The sequence below is a fragment of the Acomys russatus genome, chromosome 17 (genome assembly GCF_903995435.1).
Source record: "Acomys russatus chromosome 17, mAcoRus1.1, whole genome shotgun sequence".
Classification (NCBI taxonomy): domain Eukaryota; kingdom Metazoa; phylum Chordata; class Mammalia; order Rodentia; family Muridae; genus Acomys; species Acomys russatus.
The window spans coordinates 37474382-37493389 of record NC_067153.1 but is presented as its reverse complement, the minus strand read 5'-3'; the positions used below and the strand labels follow the sequence as shown (position 1 = coordinate 37493389).

At 48.1% G+C, this 19008-nt stretch overlaps 1 protein-coding gene across 1 annotated transcript in view; it reads right to left on the bottom strand.

The window, feature by feature from the left end:
- The window catches only part of Ptp4a3 (protein tyrosine phosphatase 4A3), a 759824-nt gene that overhangs the window by 540787 nt on the left and 200029 nt on the right, over nucleotides 1-19008 (bottom strand). The window lies entirely within an intron of this gene.

Sequence of the window (19008 nt, the reverse complement as noted above, 5' to 3'; positions counted from 1 at the left end):
CTTCCTCTTCTCCCTCTCCTTTTCAGTCTCTCTACTTGCAGTGGTGAGAAAAGAATGAGCCCCCAAAATGTCCCTGCCATCTACCTTGGGCAGGTATGTGCCCTGGTGAGAAGGGGATTTCCAGCCCTGGTTTGACCACCCTCCATACTCACCCCTCCCCCGACTTCCTGGTCTGGAGCAGAAACTAACCATGAGCCTGACCAGCAAGGAGATCTCTGTGCTACCTAGAACTCCGAGATGGCCTTCTTCATGCCTTTTTAGGACATTCCTTTCTGCTGTCTCCCTTTGTGTGGGTGGTACCCACAGGGTTGGGAGCCTGAGAGAGAGAAAGACAACAATTTCACAGATGCTTAATGCCCAGCCAATGTGACTTTGAGCAGAGCTAAAGGGTCCTTCTTAGAAGGGCTGCCTCTTCTGAACTCAGAGCACCTTTCTTGGGAAGCAAAACCCTCCACACCACTTCACTGCAGCCGCACATCTGAACAGAGGCCCAGCCCAGCCCTACCAGCTCCTGGCTGTGGGAATGACCAAGTGACAACTGCTAGTGCACTGGGTGGCATTTCTCATGCTCCTCGACCTCTGATACCCTCTTTTTCTGTGACATGGCTCTGCTACATTCACAGCCTCCCTAAGTGACCACACCACCTGGTTCATTCAGTGAGTATAAAAGCTCATGGAAGCAGTGGCCTCCACCTCCCCCTCCCCACCGAGGCCTGGCCATGAGACCCTCCTACACAAGTATAACTGGATGAAGTGTGCCACTCAGATGTCATCCGAGGGACACGTGTTCCCTGAAAACATTTGTCTCAAGCAAGTGGTACATAGGATTGTGGGACCAGCAAGTCTGAGATCGGCTAGGCAAATCAGGCAGGTGGGTTCCAATGCTGTAGTGGGAAGACAGGGTCACACAGTCCTCAGAGAAACCCATCCTGCTCATATGGCCTTCCACTAATTGAATGAGGACCCACCCACAGGCATGAACAACCTCCTTGGCTTCCAGTGAGCTGGTTGCAAGCATGAAACATACTCCTAAGACATCATGGCCACACCGTTGTTCAAGTTTAATCCTGTAGCTGAGGACAATGCAGAACTGAGTTAACATAGAAGGAAGTTTTTCCAGTGGAGGTAGCCTGGCTTCCTGAGTCACACATGGAACAGGAAGCCTGGAGAAGCGCTGTGGGTTTCTCACTACCTGAACATGTGTTTCCATTGTAGACCAGCAGCCAACCTGCTACAGCAAAGACAGGAGCCTCTGAAGCTCCCTGGATATCTCTCCCCAATATATATATCCAGGATTTTTTTACTCAAAGCTCCTATGAGCCATGGCATCATGGGCTAGGAAAGGAGGACAACAAAAGGGGAAAAAAATTCTGTGCTAGCTAGGCTATAGCCTTGTCCATGGTCCTCAGTCTCCATAACAAATCCCTAGTCACAAGTCAACCTCAGCAGTTCCTCATTTGGACCCTGGCAAAGCTGCCTCCACCTCAGAGTTGCTGCAAGCCCTGGGTACCCCAACACTTGCAGCCAGCAGCTGAGTCCCACAGTCTGAGCAAGGAGGGCCCACTATAGACAGGGACCATCTGAAGGGAGGGGGGTCGAGGCTCAGCTGTGGCTGTTCCAGCTACACAGCTTTGTCCTTGAACAGATAGTAGGACACCCTACAAGAACTACAGGCAACTAAGGAATGCTAGTGTGGGAGCAGCCTTTCCCAGAGAAGAGTTGGTTATATAATACCAAATGGTCATCCCTAAAAACACACATAAGAGTAACATCAGAGTCTACAACTGTGTAGACTGGGCAGGTTGTGTTTATGTATTTAGAAATCTGCATGTATATATATGCAATTATATATGCATATGCATGCATATGCATGTAACAACAATTACTGAAAAAGAGACCATGAATCTGAAAAAGAAAAAAAGAAAAAAAGCAAAGAGGTGTATATGGGAAGGTTTGTAGGGAGGAAAAGGAAGGGGGGAAATGATGTAAGTATATTTTAATCTCGAAAAATAAAATAAATAACTTTTTTAAGATATAAGAAAAGATGATAGGAAGTAATAATAGGAGGCGAGGAGGTAGCCAAGGCAGGTGGCTCTCTGGCCCAGAAAACAGACTCAGAGGTGAGGTGTGCAATTGCTCTCTATGCCCTGGAAAGGGCTCCTGCTTTAGGCATGAGTGAGCCGCTCCCCTGGAGCTTTTGTGCCTCGCGATCCCTGGTAATCCACTCTAACTTCAGAATCCTCGTGACTGCCCAGGGTGTTGAGACTGTGATCCCATTGGAAAGGGCAGCATTTAAGGTTCCAGCAAGTGGGATGCTTACTTAAGGCCATGCAGCTACTACATAGTAGGTGGGACCGAGCCTTGCTTAGAGCTTCTGATGCTTTAATGTGGTGTTTGATCTCCGGATGGGTAAGGCAGGAATGACCACTGGTGCTGCACCCTCAGTGGGCTTAGAGCTTTCCAGGTGCTGAGGGACTCCCAGGTTCCTGTGCCTGCCACCCCTACCATTTAAATCCACCCACCCTGGAGGGAAAAGCAGAGAGAGAGCATCATCCTGTTCTGCATAGATGACCACAGCTTCCATAAGATTTGTCAAGACTGCAGACAACCATTTTGAGTAGAGGACCTGCCACCATGGTAGTGTTGGACCATGCAAGTCACGCCTACTCCCAAAGCAAGTGACTTTCTGTAGAAGACTCAGCTACCACCAGGACATTCCCCATGAGGACATGGGATCATAACAAGGAAACAGCCAAGGAGGAAGTTTAGGGGAAATGGATATTTTATGGTCCAGAATCGGGGCTATCTATGAGAGCTTGAATCTGGAATGTCCCCGGTATAAGTGCACATGTTGACAGCTCACGGAACTTTGATGGTGGTTGGATTTAGAATGAGGGGGTTCTGACCTCAATGTTTCAACTTCTTGGTGACTACACTTTTTGGGCGACATTATTGAGAAAGGGATGGCAGTAACTATGAGGTGGGGCCTGGTGGGAAGCTGTAGCTCACCGGGATGTGCCCTAGAATGGTGTCTTGTTCCTGGTCCCTAGTCTCTCATGAAGTAAAGATACTTCGTGGCTGAACATTTTTCCTTAGCTATACTCTCCCTTCACCATGGCACTCCACTGTACCATGCCAGGTGACTATGGACTGAAGCCATAAGCCAAAATTAAGTCCTCCTTCCTGGTGATTTGCTCAAATAGTTTGTCTCAGAGACAAAAAAAATCAACATCACACAATCACACACACACACACATACACACACACACACACACACACACACACACACACACACACACACACACACACACACACCGTGTGACTGGCTGCCTCAGCATCCCCCAACCATTGGCAGTTGGGAGGCTGCAGTATGGCCGTATGCAACCAGCTCAGAAGGGCTAGCTGGGTATGACCAAGCAGCAGAAGCCATGCTCCTGCCCAAGCCATGTGCGTGAGGTTGCTGTCAAGAACTTAGCTTCTAGTAGACCATGATCCACATATGAGGAGGGGTGGCTTGCGAAGCAGCCATTTTGAGGAGCCTTGGCATGTCCCATGGCCTCCTGCTGGCCCTCAAATTGTCCAAGAAGTCCACAACAGCCCATGCTCTTCTAAGTAGCCATGGGTCCTTCCTAGACCCTGAGTGCCAAGTGGAAGAGTCAGGCACACCTGAGGCCAGCCACCATGGAGCGCAGGAATACTTCAGAAAGCAGAGAGGACAGGGCCACCCTGTGACTTCTCACCCAAACCAGGACATGATCAGTAATTAATCTGGGACCAGAGGCACAAAGGGGACATCTAATGACCCTGCGTATGTGACAGTCAGAGACTAAAGCTCAGAATAGCTGCTGTGTTGTTAATGTGAAATCTAGCTCTACCCCGGGCTGGTTCCCCGGAGAGATGCCTTCACACGAGGATCTATCAAACTTGCAATATGTGTCTGCAGTTCAGCACGTGCCCCTGTGAATGCAACCAGGGTCCCTGGTGGCCAACACCTTCTTGTCTACATGAATTTATTAGGCACGTTCACACCTACCTTCAACCACATACCTGACGAGGGGTCCCCGGGCTGGGAGAACACAAAGACGGGGTGCTGTCTGCAAACCTGACTTCTCCTCTGTCATTTATTTTTCACAGCTTACTAATCGTGGTGTAGTCTAGGGTCATGCGCCAATCATTCGCTACAAACCATTTCTCCTGTGCTTCCTGAGGCTTTTGCAAAAAATATTTCTGTCTGGCAATGCAAAGCAATCCAGGTATGGAGAAATGTGGAAAATAAGAGTAAATAAAACAAAGAAAGCTATGTCTACACCCACCAGGCAAAGACAGCCGAGGCCAATGCTGAAGGCAGGGCCTTCCATTATTTTTAATGCACTTTGTTTCATTGCTTTTTTTTTAATATGGTGTGATGTCTTTATTCTGCATGGCTGGAATTGGATCATATTATATTACCTATTAGGACCCTGCTTTTCACTCCCTAGGAGCATTCCTTTGCACACTCCTCGCAAACGTTACTTTTTAATGGCTGTAATATTCTCTCAAGTGGGTAGACCACCGTTTACTTAAACATCCCCCCATGTTCAAACACTTAGGTTGGTTCTAATTATTTTTGCTACAAATATATATTTTTGTATTTCAGATTGCTTTCTTGAGACAGCATCCTTGCAATTATCTCACTGGCCTCCGGGAGCGTCTCCGAAAGTGTGACGTGGGTTTACAATTGTCTGCTTGCCCCTGGGGGTCCCTGCCCTCCCCCAATGCCATCGTGAGCAAACAGCTCACAGCCCCACCACACACTTCAGCCATTGCCACACTTTAATGCCTCTTCCCCCATGTGCCTGAGATCGGTGCTTTGTCCAAATGTGTACCTTTATTGCCAGTGAGGGAAGGCACTTCTCCACGTTAGTTTCCTAATTACATTTGTGGTTCCTGTGGGCTGGGTTGCCATGTACTTGCGCCAGTAATCTATTTGGAGTTGTGGGTGTTACCTGAGACTCCTTATAAACTCGCCTCACACTAAAGCTATCAAGCCCCAGAATGCCTTTGCTGGCTTTTCTCTCCTTGTGAGAATTGCTCGTCATGTGCCTCCTTCTCTGGACTGCAGGAGTTCCTGAATGTCTGTTATCCATTCCCTTTGTAATGTTGTCTGGATGTAAAATGCCCTTTTCTTCCAATTTTTAATACATTTAAATCTATTTGCTGTATGTGTATGTAGGGATGGGGGCACATGTGCCATTATGCACATGGGGAGGGCTGAGGACAACTTACAGAAGCCAATTCTCTTTTCTTCTCCGTGAATTCTGGAGTTCAAACCCATGCCATCAGGCTTGGCAGCAAGTACCTTTACCTGCTGGGCCATCTCACTGGCCTCTCTCTTTTCCCTGTAAGTCTTGATGCTCCGATTCCTTTGGTTCCAGGTTTCCACGTCCTGGGATGGGTCTTGACAATACCAAATCAGGGATCCATGCGAGAAGTGCTGTGACCTGGGACACCTCTGCCATCGGCAGAGGGTTGGAGAGCTCCTGGGACGGAACCTGGGAAGTAGAATGACTGTCCCTAGGGACCTTGCTTCTGCAGACATCTTTCCTCCATTTCTTTGCTTTAAATCAGAGGTTTCTAAGCAAGGGCTACTTGCCAACCCCAAGGCATTGGCAACTTTTGTCACAAGTAGAAGGAAGGGTGTGTTTTGCCCCATGGTTTGGCAGGACAGCCCATTACAATGGGAAGTCATGGAGATCGGCAGCATAGTCCTCAGAAGTGGAAGACTGAGCCACAACCCACATCTCTGTATCAGAAGCAGAGCCAGTCTTTAATCCTGAAGTCCCAGCCCCAGGGGCGTTCCCCCAATCAGACTCTACTTCCTAGAGGTTCCATGGCCAATAAAAACAGTGCTAGCAGCTAAGAATCACGTGTTCCAACACATGGCATTCATATTTAACTCACAACAGCATCCTTCACTCCACAAAATGCAAGGTCCTTACCACCCTAGGACATAGAATCAGCTCAAAGCGCCAGCAGTATTTTCCATTTGTCTGGTGTTTGGTTTGGTTTGGGTTTTCATTTTATTATTGGCTTGAGACACAGTCTTGGCTATCTCAGGCAGACCTCAGACTCCCTTTATAGTCAGAAATGACCTTGAACTTCTGATCCTCCTGTCTCTGCCTCTCAAGTGCTGGGACTACAGGAGTGAGGGCCTGGGGATGGAGCCCAGAGCTTTGCACACATTAGGCAAGTACTCTACCAACTAAAACCACATGCTACTTCCAGTCACCGAGATTAAGAAATGCAGCTTTAATCTAAGCAGAAGCTCCCTGGTAAAACTTCAAAAACGATGCAGGACTGGTAAGATGCTGGTGAGTCTGAGGTGTACAGTTTTCCTCTGATCACCAGCCTTCCTTGCAAACATAGCCTAGCAGGAGCACACGCTGTCATTGACGATATGCACCACCTTCCCTTGCATAGGTATCGCCAGGTGATGAATGATTCTGGCCAATGATTTGTAAGCAACTATGGAGAATCAGTTTAGGGGACCCAACAAGCAGTCAGCTGGCACCCTCCCACGTCTCTGTCCCCCTGTGATCCAGGAGGTCTGTGCTAGGGCTGCAGCAGCCATCCTGCTCTGTGAAGAGGCTTTGGGAAATGGAAGCCATGCTTGGTGCACCAGAGCCAAAGGAGCTGAGAGGTCCTGCAGCCCCTGTGCTGCAGAACCACCAAGCCAGATCGGTCCAGTGGGCACAGGCCCTTTAAGAAGGAAGAAGGGTCTTCCCTTCATTTATGCCTCTTCTGATTTGAGTCTGTGCCCTGTCACTGAATCTAGCTGCTTTAAGATGAGAAACAGGAAATATTTACAAAGTTTCCATACACACACACACACACACACACACACACACACACACACACTATATATATATATATATATATATATATATATATATATATATATATATATATATTATATACCAACGTGACATTAGAAGGTTTAAAAAGAGTAAAAATTGCAAATTGCCTACCTGATCATGATACACAGCAGGCAGGCAGCAGTGAACTCACAGAGCCATTGTGAACCCTGCCCTGTGGCAGGCACCGTGGCACGCAGCTTGCACCCCATGTTCCAGTCTCTTCTCAGGGAACTGCTCCACGACTCCTGTTAGGAACATGGCAAACAGCATGCAGGCACTGTCCGCCACATGTACAGTGACACAGCTGGCGCACAACAGGCATGGTCTCTGTATTGTTCCTACACCTAACAGATGCCAATGGCCCCACATTTTTGGAAAGGTTTAGAGTTTTTCAGCCACAGACAGAATTCCCGTCTATGGTAGTTTGCTTGCTTTATCCCAAGCCATGAACTTTTTGTTGTAGTTCAGTATGGTTGCTCCATCTATCATATCTCCATTCTAGAATGCATCTCTAACCTTGACGGATGTTTGTTGTGGTACCTGGGTTTCCATAGGGAGCCTGAGACATAAAGAAGCCAAATGACCTCTCCAGCATCACACCTAGAGGCAAAGCTAGGGCTCAAACCTGGAGGACGGACTATGCATTTCTAAGCCAAACTGGCCCCCACAACCGATGCCACTCATGAAAGTTGGGACAGAGGGAATACCTATTACAGTCATGTACTGAGACACAGTCAAACCCACGCCAACTCTGGTTGTACATTTAAGGAGACAGATGCTCTAAGGTCTGAAAACCTGCCCAAAGCCACCAGCCAGGCAAATGTTGGGAACAGATTGTGAAACAGTGAACCCCTCCTGCCACATCTTATGCTCTATTGTCACTGCAGTCTTGCCCTCAAATTGCCCCAGCTGTCACCTTGACCCTAATTAACATGATGCTTGGATATTTAGCTGGGTCCATGTAGAAACCAAATGACTTCTGGTCATTGTGGGATCCTCCCACCACAAGACGCCTGAATGGTTACCCTGTGTCTGCTGAAAAAAAAAATAAGATAAACTCATTTTTCCCTTGCTGGTACTCAGGAATATAGGATAACTCTCTTCCCAGGGCTGACAGAGATGTAATGGTTCGTCTGCATTGTCAGTGTGACTGGAATTAAACAGCCTAGGAAACACTTTTTAGTGTGTCTATGCGTACCATTTCAGAGATTAGCTGAGGAGAGAGTGGGCCATCCTAAATAAGGGTAGAGCCATCATACCAGATGGGATCCCAGGCTGAAACAGGGAGGAAACCAGCTGAGGACCAGCATTCATCTCCTTCTACCCCTGACCCTCCCAGATGCGAGCTAGTACTCTTGCGTTCCTGTGGCCACAGCTGAGAACCTTCCCCATCATGGTGAAAAGTATCCCCTGAATGGTGAGCTAAAATACAATTTCCCTCCCTGAAGTCGCTTCTCCACAGTATTTGGTCACACTGAGGAGAGAAGTCACTGATACAGAGGGCTTCCTGGAGGAGGTGAGGTCTGACTCCTGCCTGCAGGGACAGTATGTTAAGACTGCAAAGCTCTAGTCTCAGTCCTGGGATCCTAGGCTTCCTGGATGAGGTAGGCCTGGCCCTGGGACTGACCTGAGGGCTGATTCAGGTGGGTATACGCCATCACTTCAAGTGCTTATTGGGGTCGTTAACTCCTAAGGAGGGCATAAAAGTGACTTATGAGCTGAAATCAGGTGTTCAGACATAAACACGCCATTGCCTATGATTGATCTGACTGGGTAAATAGCTTTTATAATTGGTATGTTTTTTATTAAATTTTAAAGGCTGCATATTTATGTGTGTAGGGGGGAACCGATGCATGCTGAGACCAGCATGTTGGCACCCTACAGCCATCCCTGGCTCCCTGCTGGCTGAGACCCAGGACTATAAAATACCTTGTTTGCTGGATGGGCCTCTGGAACCTGGAGGACCCAGAAGAAGACTGGAAAGGATCATGGCTGCTCAATTGCACGTGATGCTAAGGTCCATCCTAGACACTAAGGTGGCCCTCAGGATGCTTACGGGGAGCAAAGGGAAGGCAGAAGGGTTTCTTTTCCCTGGTGGACACCTAAGCCAGCCAGATCTACAGGAGAAGAGAAAGGCATGACTTCCCTTTCTTATTACGCACATACAATGTCAGGCCTGGATGGGGAGCATCACCAGGTCACAGGAGCTTTGGCAGAGGCCTAAGTGCAGAGATCCCTGAAACGTCTGGCCTCTCTTTAGGAGCCAACTGAATGGTGAACACTGGTGGTCCACAGTCATCCCCACCTACATCCTAAACATCAATTTATGGCCTCAGGTTCTCTATCTATAACGTAGGTCAGTGGTCTGCCTCTTAGGATGTCAGGTCCATGGATGAAAGGCTCTGGAGAGGAAGTCAAGTCCTCAGCCTCCTCAGCTGCCTGCTTCAGTATCCTTTTTCCAGCCAGCAACCTGAACTGGAGTGTATAGATCAATCCCGTGTGCAAGGAGTTCATTCTCCCACAGAAAGTGTGACCTGGGTCCCAAAGACAAAGAAAGGCAACTTAGCTGCATGTAGAGTTTTGGGGCTGGAGAGGCTGGAGCTGACCAGGTTCAGAGTTCCCTGTGCTCAGTGTGTGAGCAAGGGCAGGGATCAGTGTGTGACTAGAAACAGGGATCACAGTGTGCTCAGAATGTAAGCATGGCTGAGCTCAGTGTGTAGCCAGAATCAGGGTCAGGTTGTGACCATGGTCAGGGCTCAGTATACAACCAGGGTTGGACTCACTTAGCGATCAGAGTTGAGGCTCAATATTAAAATGTGGTGTTTTGAATGAGACTGGTCCCATAGGTTCATGTGTTTGAATGTTAGGAGGTGTGGCTGTGCTGGAGGAAATGTGTCATTGGGGGTGGGCTTTGAGAAGTTTAAAAAATTTAAGCTATTCTCTCTCTCTCTCTCTCTCTCTCTCTCTCTCTCTCTCTCTCTCTCTCTCTCTCTCTCTCTCTCTCTCTCTTTCCATGCCAAGGACTCTAACACTCTGAAATTGCAAACCCAATTAAACGCTTTCTTTTATAACTTGCTGTGCTGGCTAGTTTTATGTCAACCTGACACATGATATAGTCATCTGAGAGTAGAGAATCTCAGATGAGAAAGTGCCTTCGTAAGAGCCAGCTACAGGCATGCCTATAGGCATCCTCTTAACTCGTGGTTGATGTGGGAGGGCCCAGCCCATTGTCTGTGGGACCACTTCTGAGCTGGTGGTCCTGGGTTCTATAACAAAGCAGACAAGGCAAGCTTTGATGAGCAAGTCAGTAAGTTGCGCTCTTGCATGGCCTCTGCATCAACTTATCCCTCCAAGTTCCTGCCCTGACTTTTAGTGATGGACTATGATATGGAAATGTAGGCCAAATAAGCCCATTCCTCTCTATCATCGAAATAGCAACACTAGCTAGGACTGGGTTTTGTTTTGTTTTGTTTTATTTTGTTTTGTTTGGGCCTTGATGTTTTATCACAGAAACAGAAAAGTAACTAAGACAATAACCAGGGTCAGGAATTAGCTTGTGGTACATCTCAAGATCAAGTCCACAGAGTGCCCAGGCTCAAGACCAGGATCAGGACTTAGTGTGGAACAGGATCAAGGGTCTGTGCATGACAAGGATCAGGGCTCCGTTCATAAACCTGTGGGGTACTTGATACCCTATAAGCATATACAGGGGGAGGAGGACCCCCTCAGTCACAGTCATAGGGGAGGGGAGTAAGGGGAAAATGGGAGGGAGGGAGAGAGGACTGGGAGGATACAAAGGATAGGATAACAATTGAAATGTAATATGAATAAATCAATAAAATATATTTTAAAATTCAAATAACAAATAAATAATAAATAAATAGATAAACAACAAACAAACAAACCTGTGGGGCTCCATTCCCTGCATGTATCTCTTTGTTCCCTTGGGACATTTGAGGGACAATGTTGGGAGACCGGTTCCTGTTTGAGCCACTTAGCAAGAGACTGGTCACCTCCCGCCCAGAGCAGGTGACTGAGGCCAGGCCCCGTTGTGCTGACACTTAAGCAGAGCTGCACAGATAGACCTGGCTCTCCCAGTTCCTCTTTATCTAGCTCCTGTCTAAGCTTCAGCAAATTCCTCTAAGCTAGTCCTGAGCCTTTGCTGCTCATGGGAGCTTTCCTTCTGAAGTTGCAGCTGAGGCTCGGCCTGGCTCCCACCCTCCTCCCTTAAACAGTCGTTCTTCCCTCCTCACCGGCCAGCAGGCCATGGCTGGAGGAGATGGACATCAGCTGCCCCAGCCTGGCCTAGAGAAGGGAGGGGAGGTGAAAACAGTTGGTGCTCTGAACCTTCAGTGTGTGTTTGTGCATTTGATGGCCATCTGCTAAGTTCTGTGGGCCCCGTGGGCCTGGCTATAATTAATCTCTGGTGGTCCCCTATAGTCAGATCTTCCACTGTCCCTGTAGGTAAAGAGAGACAGTGGGCTCAGCGGTGCCATAACACTGCTCCGTGCTGTCCCTGTAGGTAAAGAGAGACAGTGGGCTCAGTGGTGCCATAACACTGCTCCGTGCTTCAAAAATAGCAAATAGAAGCTGGACCATGAATTCTGAGACTGTTTTCTTGGAGTCCAGACAGAGGAAAGAAACCTGGCAGTGGGTTTTATGGGTCTGTCCAACCCTGAAGTCCTCCAAGGAGTGTAGATGTCAAACCAAGATCTCGGGGCTTGGGGAGGATAGGGATGGGCCAAGCTGTAGCCAGTCTTAACTAGATAAGCTCTGGCTAACATCTTTCCCCACCCCCTCCCTGCTGGACAACACCTCCCATCCTCACCCTTGAGCTGCAGCCCTGGCCAGCTGATTGGCTACACACAGCCACCCTGACGCCCACCCTTGATCAGGAGCTGACCTTCTCCTAAGATCCTTTCCAAGATGTCTTTGAACAAACGGTTCTGATCAGGGGCACTGCACTTTCTTTGCATAAATGTCACTGAATGTTTTTATCGTCTGTCACCAAGTTCTGTGCCTTCACACGGAGCCAGAAATGAGGGCACTGTCCACATGGAGGGTAGCTGTTTCTCTACCAGATGGCATCTGGCCCAAGGCTTTTGGGAGGTCACAGGGAGAAATAGTCAGGTGTGCCTGTGGTGACTTGAATAAGAATAGACCCCATAGACTCATATCTTTCAAGGTGTTGGCACGAGGGAGTGGAGCTACCTGTTAGGGATTAAGAGGTGTGGTTTTATTGGAGAAACTATGTCACTGCCACTGGGGGTGGGCCTTGGAGTTTCAAATGCTCAAACCAGTACCAGTGACTTCCTCCTTTCCTGCTGCCTGCAGATCCGGACGTAGAACTCTCAGCTACCCCTCCAGCACCATGTCTACCTGTGTGATGCCATGCTTCCCTTCAACAACGATAACAGCCTAAACCTCTGAAACTGTAAGCCGGTCTGAATTAAACGTTTTCCTTTATAAGAGTTTCTCTGGTTGGGGGCTGGAGATATGGCTCAGAGATTAAGAGAACTGGCTGTTCTTCCAAAGGACCCCAGTTCAATTACCAGCACCCACGTGGCAGCTAACAACTGTCTGTAATGCCAGTTCCAGAGGATCTGACACAGATACATGCAGGCAGAACACCAATGTACATAAAATAAAAATAAATAATGTTTTTAAAGTTTGTGGTCATAGTGTCCCTTCACAGAAATAGAACATTGGCTAAGACAATACCCAAGGTCTGCCCTCAGATAGAGGAGGCTAGCCCTACACTCCAGAACAGCCTAGTAAATGAAACGGGAGTAGTTCCCCATGCCAGGGCTGAGAGCTTCCCACTGGGCCTGGCAATGGGCTTGCAGGGGCTGAAGAGGATATAGAGTCTGGCAAAAGAGCTCTCCAGAGGCAACCACCGTGGCCTAAACTCCACCCTGAGGTAAGGGGGTTCTCTGCAGGTCAGAGTCTCTAGAAAAGGAACTCCAAGGATGCAGAGAGGTGAAGGCAGATTGGGAGTGCTTGAAGTAACGGTAGACTGTGGTCCAAATGGAGAGATGAGACATTATATTGCTCTAAATATCCCCTTCTACAGAGCAATGGAACACACTGAAGGGAAGTTATAGTGAGAGTGCTTTCACTGTAGCCCCCTTCAACTCCATGCCCTCCAGCAGGCTGCAGCCTTTTGTAAAGGGGGATTAGCCAAAGAAAGATGGTGCTGGTTTGGGATCTGTACCAGGCTCACCAGAGAGATAGGGGTATTCTGGGCCCAGAGTGCAGCATGGCTCTGCCGGGGCTCTGCCCTCAGACCCCAGAGATGTGACTGTCACAGAACCCCATTCTGGCATCACTAGCAACCCACCCAGGCCACATAGTGCTTCTCCCAACCTGAGAAAGACCACCACCTCATGAGACAACTGGGAGTGGTGTCCTGCATCTTCATCTTCAGTTCTTTCTATCAAGCACATACATAGTTGCATGCATACACTCTCCCCAGCAGAGACATTTCTCTGCTGCCCACCCACCTCTCTCTCTCTCTCTCTCTCTCTCTCTCTCTCTCTCTCTCTCTCTGAATCCCACCAAAACAAGTCAGACTTCTACTGTGGTATATACAAATCCAAAAAGTGTCAAAAACGATACAAAAGAGAATTCTGTCACCTGGTGTCCTCCAAGGTCTCTCCAATCTCAGCATACGACAAACCCTAACCCACCACAGTACAGATGACCACAGGCCCCTATGCCTTTCAGCAGGTGTGGGTGTGTGTGTGTGTGTGTGTGTGTGTGTGTACTTGTTTATATGTCTGTGTATATCTGTGCATATGTGTGCTTCTGTGTATGTATATGCCTATGAGGGTCTGTCTAGGTATACATATATTTATGTACATTTGTATCTGTATACACATGTGCCTGTATGTGTACACAGATGCCTATTTGTCTATGTGTGTCTGTATACATATGAGCCTCTTGTATGTTTGTATCTGTGTATCTATGTGTATATGTGTATGTGTCTCTGTGTATGTCAATGTACCTGTGCCAGTATACATAATCTCTATGTATGTATCTATATTCTTATTATATATGTGCATATACATGTGTTAATATGCCTAATGTGTGTGTATTTAGTGTGTGTCTATATGCATAGTGTATGTATGCAACTATGTATGTGCTGTATATACAGTATATATATGTCTATGTTATCTATATATAGCATTTATCTGTGCATGTCTTCATGTATATTGCCTATGTCTATACATTTAGCATGAATTATATATACCTATATGAATAGTATATGTGTGTATCTATGTATTAGTCTATATGCATAGTGTCTTGTATGTCTAGATGTATAGCATATATCCATGTGTGTCTATATGTACAGTGTATTTGTGTGTCTATGTGTGCCTGTATGCCTAGTTTCTATGTGCCTATGCTCTGTGTGCATGCACTTCTATGTATCTCCTCCCACATACTCTGTGAGCCACCATCATAGTGAGTAGCATAACCACAAGGAAAGCCTGGCAGGCTTAGATGCTGCCCTCCACATTTATGCCCAGCTCATCCAGTCTCACCCCTACCGCCACTTGTCTGCCCTCATCTACATAATTTCATCATCCAAGCAACAGCTCTCAGCTCCCTCAGTGTCAAGGGCCATGGCAATGGCCTTGAGTGCAGGCCAGAGCCCAGGACTCTAGAAGGAAGCCATAGTCATAGTTAGAGATCCCTTTAATAGGGCTGGATGGGAATTCACAGGACCCTGGAGTCTTGGCGCCTCCTGGTCTTAGCCCACAGGGGCAGTGTGATGCCATATGTGGCTCTGGGTCAGGCCATGTTGGGAGGTGGCTAACCATAGCATGAGCATCCTCAACATCCAGGAAGCTCTGATTTTCACCAGCACTGCCACCTCTGCTCCATGTACATCACCAAACTCACAAAGGCTTTACATCAAACAAGCCAGGACCCCACTCTGCAGAAGCAGGGAAAAGGACAGATCAGTGGTGAGACCTGGAGGCAGGAGGTCACAGAAGGGCCGAGCAGGGGAGAGAACTCCCCAAGTATGGTGAGACAGGAGCAAGCTGGAGAGAAAAGCTGAGAGTGTGGACCATGAAAAGGTGGGGCTGGAGTCACCTAGGTGTTTTCATGCTGTTCTTCCTTGTCCTGTTTTGGAAGTGGGTGTGATAAAGAGGACACAGTGAGCATAGATAAGACAAATTAAAGCATGACCTGAAGGATGGCAGGAGGCAATGGGGTGTGGCCAGTCACAGAGAAGAGAGTATGGCTTGACAGGGAGGATCTAAAGCAGGACAGCCAGAAAGAGGCAGCCATGGCCATAGCACTCAAACAGACTGGGGTCTGCAGTGGGGGAGAGGTCTGGGGCTCTTTACATGCATGAATCAAACTAAAGCTTGGGCAGTGGGGGAGGGGGAGGAGGGAGACCTTAGAAGAGCCTCCTAGGCCCCAAACCAACACCAACCTTCTTCTTTCTGGGCCTCAGTTTCCCCAATTAAACAATGAGGGGAGAATATTGAAAAAACAAAACTCACTGGTATGTGTTGAGGGAGAACACTATCTACCCTTACCCTGGTGACAGTGTGGGAGAAAGAGGTGCTATGAAACCAGGACCCCTAAAGTCAAGAGGGACACTGCAGTACTAAGGGTGAGAGAAACAGTTGACTCTTCCACTCCTCCACCTTATAGGTCCCCTTTCCACAATAGTCCCATTCCTGCCTCTGACTGTGAACCAGCATTTCCTGGGGACAGTCTCAGTCCTCACTCTTGAATGCAGGTACCCATATACCAACGGTGATGGAAGGGCCAGGAGCAGCATGTCAGGAGTCCAGTGTGTCCCCCTGGTGCTTGCAAGCATCCTCACACCCATGAGTAGGAAAGGAGCCAGCCCCCTTCCAAAGAGGAGAGCCACTACCCCCCCCTCCAGCTTCAGCCCAGCTTTGGTAACACAGCAGGACACCATGAGCTTCAGCACTCTGCCACTGAGCATGTGGGCTGTATGTACCTGTAGTGAGAGCCAGACAATAACCCAAGGCTGACCTCCACGGATGTCCGAGGCTCCCCATTTGTTTGTTCAACACGGAAACCTGGCAGGCACTTTTTCTCTGGCTTCAACCCCCTTTAAAACCAGATTTAGTCTTTATTTTGGCAGGGGAGAAAAAAATGTTAATTTCTAATTTAAAAATTTAAAAACCCACCATCCTCATCAACATTGATCAGGCTCCGATGGTGTTTGGGAAATTATGGCCATCACAGGTTGGCAAGAGGGATGGGCTCTCTTGCCTGAACATGCCACTCTGTCTGCTCTAACTTACCTTGTGCTGAGAGCCCCAGGGACTGTGAGATGGGTGTGGTGGAAGGTGATGGATGCTGGAAAAGAAGGACAAGGAATAGATCTCCAGCTCCTCAACACACACACACACACACACACACACACACACACACACACACACACACACACACAAAACCTGTCCAGCCCAACCTTGTTGGCTGACAGGTAACAATCAAAAGACACAGCGCTCTCTGACCTCAGATAGGGCCAGCACTGTGACTGACTCCCTGAAGCCACAGGATGGGTGGGGTGAGGTTACAAAAGGCCCCAAGCTAGAGGAACAGATCAAGGAAGGTTTGCCCCAGGTAGACCCCATACCTGCTGGACCACTCAAGGAGGCACAGACCCTTCCTTGTTCTCCAGTACCCAGCTCTGCATGTCTGCAAAAATCTTGACTTCTTAAAGCCATCCTGAGGCATGCAGGCAGTTTGAGTGCCTTGAACTTCCATCAGAGTTCGCCCTGGCAAGCTCCTGGGGGTGGGGGTGGGGTGTCTCTGTTCACATCTTGTGCTTTGAGCGGAAAGATCAGTCAGTTTGTTAGAGATGCTACTTGTGGGAGACAAGCCTGACCTCTGCGAGTATGCACTTCCCAGCTGGAAAGATAGATAAGATAGATGCTAAGAGAGACAAATGCATTCCCCTGATCTGTGTGTGTGTGTGTGTGTGTGTGTGTTGGAAAGACCCACATTCCAGGGCTGTGATTCTCTTCCACTCCATAATGAGCCTTAGGAGATTCAGCTTCCCACAGTGTGATAAGGGGCTGCCAAGCACCAAGTTCTGGCTTCCATCTCCCAGTTTGCAGGTGGAAACAAGATGCGGAGGGGCAAAAGGACTAATGCAGGCCAGAGATGTCCCTGTTATTCAGGACTCCTCATTAAGCAGGAGAAAGAAAAAAAAAAAAAAAACACAGACTGAGATAAAGAGTGCTTACAGAGCTGCCAGCAGCCACCTTCTCCATTGAGCCAGCCCGTAGAAAGGTTCTGATGACTGAGTGTGTGTAAGGTGTGTGCATGTGAGGACTGGCTGTGTACGAGGTGCGTGCAGTGTGAGGTCAGAGTGTCTGTGTGGTGTGCGCAGTGTGAGAACGGAGTAAGCCGTCTGCAGTGTGAGCACTGGGTGTGCATTGAGTGAGCAGTGCCCTCAGTGTCACTAACAGAGATGACCAAGGCTAGAGGTGAACAACTGGGAAGTCCAAAGGTGTCTGAGGAGATGACTCAGCGGTAAAGAGCACTGGCTGCTGATCCAAGCTCAATTCTTAGCACCACATGGCAGCTCACAATCATTTACAGAAATCCTAGTTTCAGAGAATCCAGTTTCTTCTTCTGGCATCTGTGGGCACAAGACACATATGTGGTGCACAGAAGTGAATGAATATAAAATACCTATACACTAAAATTAAAAATAAAGGTAAGAAAAGAAAAGGTAAGGAAGTACCAGAGTGGTGAGCATCCAGGCAATGGGAGAATGTGGATATGAAGGGGATATTTGACATTGAACATATCGTCTCTGCTCTTTAAGAAGGGTATTTAGGCTCCATGAAGAATTATCTTATACCTGGGCATGGTGGCGCACATCTTTAATCCCAGCACTCAGGAGGCAGAGGCATGGTGGATCGCTGTGAGTTTGAGGCCAGCCTGGTCTACAAAGTAAGTCCAGGACAGCCAAGACTACACAGAGAAATCCTGTCTTGAAAAACCAAAAAAGAAAAAATGAAGAATTATCTTAGCTCAAACTCGATTTTTCCCTCTGACCCCTAAGCTTCAGCCTTTCTTCTCTGTCTACTGAGAAGAAAAGGTGCCTGGATCTCATACTGGAGGGAAAATAAAAGTCCATAGTTAGAGCTTTGTGACTAGTATTCTTGGGAGAGACTTTGGTCCAGGCTGGAGTGAGTGAATCTCCTCACCAATGAGCAATAAGCAATGTACAGGGTCAAGCAAGGGACAGCCACGCATATGACAGGAACATGATTATAGAAGGAAGAGCAAGGCATCTCTCATCAGTACCAGGATTCGAGCACAGGCCTTACATCCTCCTTCTCACCTACAGCATCCCTGGGAGTAGGCGCTCAGCATTCTCTTACATCCTGCTCAGTCCCAAGATTTCCTTGCCTTCCTCAACCCTCAAGACTCCATCTCTGCTCTTACCTGAGTATTGACCTCAGTGTTGCCCCAGGCATCAGGATCCCTGACTCCCAAACCATGAGCATCAGCTGACTCTATGACCCAGCAGCTGCATTCACTCTGAAAGAATCCTAAAGGTGGCAAAAAAAAAAAAAAAAAAAAAAAGGCCTTGATCAAGTTCCAACTTTATAGGAGCTTCAACTTCTTACCTTCAAGTTCAGAACCCTAGTGTTGTTGCATGGAACTTAGCATGTGTCTTTCAGACATGCAGGACATGATACTGCTGCTGGCCCATAGCTAAGCAAATGATATATTAATTCCTGTGTCTGAGCAGATGCTGAGAGCCCTAGGCCCTGGGCACTGTCCATGGAAAGCAGATGCTGAAGTCCAGCTTGGGCTTGCAATGGGGTAGGTGGGTGGTAGGGCTGAGGGCCCTCTGGCATGCAGATACTGTAAACAGCTGCAGTGTTAACACAGACACATCATAATTCTCACCCTCTTCACCAAAGAACCCAGGAGGCAAGTGTCTCAGGGGCTGGAGAAAGACCTTTTGGCCCAGTCTTTCTCAGAACTGCTTGTTTCATGCAGATCTTCATAAGGGAGAAAAGACACCACCCACCCCTCCTAGTCTGTGGATAAGCCCTCCAGGTGGCAGCTACTTATGCACCTTGTGAGTCAA